The sequence below is a fragment of the Homarus americanus genome, unplaced genomic scaffold (assembly GCF_018991925.1).
Source record: "Homarus americanus isolate GMGI-L3 unplaced genomic scaffold, GMGI_Hamer_2.0 scaffold6317, whole genome shotgun sequence".
Taxonomy (NCBI): domain Eukaryota; kingdom Metazoa; phylum Arthropoda; class Malacostraca; order Decapoda; family Nephropidae; genus Homarus; species Homarus americanus.
This window is the reverse complement of record NW_024730668.1, coordinates 10,252,068-10,256,665: the sequence shown is the minus strand read 5'-3', so window position 1 is coordinate 10,256,665 and position 4,598 is coordinate 10,252,068.

The following is a 4,598-nucleotide window of genomic DNA, read 5'->3' as shown; positions in this document are numbered from 1 at the left end:
CGGGTATCTCTGTTAACCCCCTCGAATGTTAAGGGCCAACTGTATATATGTATATACAGTGAGTTCTGCTATAACGCGTGTTTTGATAACGCGAATTTGCTCTAACGCGATTTATGAATTAGGAACGATATTTGTATAACGCGAACGCTTGTTTGCTATAACGCGATTTTTGCTTAATATTTCTCCGATTTTGTGGTACAGTGGGGTATGCTATAACGAATCTAATTGGTTCTAGAACCTTGTTCGTTATAGCATTCGTTTGTTATAGGATTAATCCGTTCCAGGCCCCCAAATACAACCACTTAACACTGAAAAATATAATATAAAATTGTAAAAATTTTAAAAAAATGCATAAATATGCATGTAAACCCCTGAAATAAAGAATATCATTAATATTTGTAATAATAAAACAATAAATTAGAAAAAAAAAAAATTAAATAATGTTCGTTGTAGGAGTTTCGTTCGTTATAGCATTCTCAATTTTATAGGTAAAACCGTTCGTTATAGGAATATTCGTAGTAGGATCCGTTCGTTATAGCATACCCCACTGTATTAACTGTGAATATAGTAAAGAAGAATATCAACAAGAAGCGTTCTGGTGATAGAATTCCCGGTGATGATAGTAAAAGAAAGGATATAACACTTGAAGAGAAGCTCGATTTTATCAACCTCAAAATCACCCTTCTCCCCCATCAAGTAAAGTGTTACATTTACTGTATGATTTCATTATTAGATATGAATGTAACATTTATTTAGACTGTGCTATCCTTTGTGTTAGGCTAACTACTAAATTTTTTCGATTTCGAGTAATCTGCACCTAACCCTATTTTCTCCATAAGCCGTTATTTCTATTACGCGATTTTCTATAACACGATATTTCACAAGAACACAATTATCGCGTTATAGCAGAACTACCTGTATATATATATATATATATATATATATATATATATATATATATATATATATATATATATATATATATATATATATATATATATATATATATATATATATATATATATATATATATATATATATATATATAATTTTTTTTTTTTTCATTTTTAGTCCATATAACACGCGGATTTTGAACATATAATCAACGACCTCACCAGCCAGGACTCGAACCCTCGACCTAATGCATGGGACCAGGAAACGCTACTGACCATACCACAAGAGCACTAAAAGCAGTTCTAGACAATGTGATATTTCACACAAAGCCTGTTCATCGAGCTGATGGCGCTGTCAACCTCTCATTGGGAACTGCCCGTGCTGCTTATGTGGATGTCAGTAACATTTTACCGAATCTAGCTGGTATGATACACGAGGTACCATGTATACTTCATTTTTAGTCCATATAACACGCGGACTTTGAACATATAATCAACGACCTCACCAGCCAGGACTCGAATAGGATAATATAATTGACATTGCTGGATTCCTTGCATGACCAGGAATATTTTGAATATACACGTCAAATATCTTGCACAAAAGATAACATATTTGCTGTGAAAAAAAATTCTTACATTAGATCTAAAATTTGTATGTCTAATGCAAAATCCATGATGTTTATATTCAAAATGATCATCATATTGTAAGAATTCCAGCAATGTAAATTATATTCTGGCCGGGTAATTTGTATGAATTTTATGAGCTAAATAAAAAATTATACTTCACCTGAGTATATGAGTAGATGTACCGCGTAAAGTGGGAATTCCGGTTCTGGCGGGGTACCGCGTAAATGTAGACACGCGTAGACGAGAACCACGTAAAGCTGGGTATATATATATAAGCTCGTTGAACAGGCTTTGTGTGAAATATAACAGAGTCTAGGGCTGCTTTTAGTGTCCTGGTGGCCCAGAGGTAACGATTCCAGGGGGGGGTGAGGTGTTGATTATATGTAGAAGTCCGCGTGCACAATCCGTTCCAGCAGGTTGCTCGTTAACTGAAAAACTCGTTAACCGAAACCATTGTTTCAATGGGTTTTTGGGTAATTGGTTCCAGCTCACCGAAAATTGCCTAAATTCAACAAAAAAGGTAGAAAAGTACACTTACTTTGAGGTGTGTATGTAGAAGGCTCCTGGATAATGATGATGATGATGGGAATTAGAATGGGGGTGGAGGAGAAGGAAGAAGAGAAGGCATTGGGGTGGAAGAGAAATCACCCCATGGCGCCATTTCACCCATAAATTTTTAGCTCTTGGTGTAATTCAAGATTATTTTCTTTAAGTCAACACTGCACTGCATTATATATTGTCAATATGTAAAATATATTTCAAAATGACCAATAATTTGCTTGGAAACACAGAAAAAAAGCGTTTAGTTGAAGAGAGTCTCAAGCAAGATGTTACCTCTACTGAAAACAGAGAGAGAGACTAACGCCTGTCTGGTGTGTTAACAGGCTGGATGGCACGCCAGAAACTAGTTTTTTTACCTTCAATTATGTTCATTAATTGTTAAAATGACTAAAAAAAGTTAATATTTAACTTTTAAAATTATTGAATAGTATATACTTCTTGATATTTACTAAAATAGTAAGGAATTTAAGCCCTAAAACCGATTACTGTATTGGCAGACTAATACTACAGCTGGTGGACAGACAAATGCAAGTGAAAACATGTTGAAGTCGGCTCGTAAAAAACTCGTTAATCGAGGGATTGCTCCTTAGCCAAAGTTAAGAATCTTATGGAAGGTAAATCGTTAACCGAAATCTCGTTAACCGAGGGGCCACTGTATGGGGAGGATCATATGTCTCCGTCAGGGGGACGTGGAGTGGTGGTCCAGCAGTCGGCTCGCGTAAAGTGAGAAACGCGTAAAGTGAACAACATAACATTTGGGATTAATTGAAATAGAGACCGGGACGACCCCCAAACTCCACTTTTTCAGACACAATACCTACGTTGTAGTAAAATTAACTTCTTAATCTTATGATGGTATGCACACACAATTAATAATTAGAGAAATACAGTCGGCCCTTAACATACGCGTGGGTTACGTAACAGAGATACCCGTGGATGTTAAAAATCCGCGTATATGTGCTGCCCCCCCAAAAAAAAAACCTGGTCCCCCACCCATGTCCTTATTTACCGTATATACCTGTGTGTAGTTCAAGTTTTTAAGACCAAATTATTTGGCAAAAAATTGGGGGTCGACCTCTAAACGGGTAATTGTTTCGTTAGGTTGAAAAATATTTCCCAGTAACTACCAGTAAACAATGGAAATGACACACCAACACACCACCAGCTGTGAGTGTCGGTACAGTTGCTAGGGCAGATCTCTTGCGTCATCATAGCAAGCCCAAAGTAGCCAAATGCATGGTATGGTTTGCACAGGACGATGTAAAACATAAAGTATTCATTTTTTAAAGTTTATTTATAGATACTGTACATAAATTTTTGTTCATTACATTTGAAACATCAATCTTTGTTAATTAAATTTGTAACAAAAGAAAACTACGATACCGTATTTCTAAATACCTGGTATTTTCATTAAAATATTACATCACAAGTATATTTTACCTTAGCTGTGACTGAATGAATATAGGTATAAAAAGAAATAAATATGGAAATATAATATTTTTGCTGGAATGACGTACATATTACAGTGGAAAGACGAAAACAATGGCTTTCGCTTTCTTTCGTTATTCAAAAGATTTTACCGTAATCGCTTTTCGAATGGTTTTCAGTTAAAAAACTGTTGTACTCGTACTGTATTACAATATTATTCTATCCTATCATTAGCCTTATAATCCCACAACTGAAAACCATTCGAAAAGCGATTACGGTAACATCTTTTGAACGAAAGAAAGAGAAAGTCATTGCTTTCGTCACAATTTTATCCCACTTTCCACTGTAATACGTACATCATTTCAGCAAAAATATTACATTTCCATGTTCTCAGAAATAAATGGTAGTTTTGTTGAAACGTAATGTACAATATTTAATATTAAAATGCAAAAATAGCTATAAAAACAATTAATACACCCGTAATGTACTGGCTGGCATCTCCACTCGTCCCTGCTCCCGCGTCCAAGGTCACCACTCCTCCCAACTCGCTCCCTCCGCTCCCTCTTCTTCCTCCTCCACCTCCTCCACCCCCTCTGCCTCCTCCCCGTCACTACTGCCGACAACGAACACAAATGTTTTGTGAATAACTGCACCTCCACTTCCTATGTACAGTACTGAACTGTACTGTGCTGTGCATTTTTACAAACAATAAACATGGCAAGAAAAGCTATTAAAAAAAGAGAGATAAAAATTTCACTTTACTGTATAGTACCTATCCTCGGCGACAGGACGGGGGTCATTGGGCTCATCGTCACTCAATTCCATAACGGGTGGTGAAGTGGGGGCGACGGTGGATTCAGCTGCTTCCTCACTGCCGCCAGTGATTGATGGTGTTAAATCTCTCCTTCGGTGATCAAAGAACATGGTGATGGGGAGTTGTCGTCTCTTTCTTTCATTTCTTCCATGATGTTTTTGTATGGAGCGAAAACGTCATCCATCCCTCGCATGAATTTCAGGGCACGCACCATGGAGGGGTCCATACTATAGGCCAGGTTTTTCAGTGCCTCAATATTCCTGGTCATCTCCAAC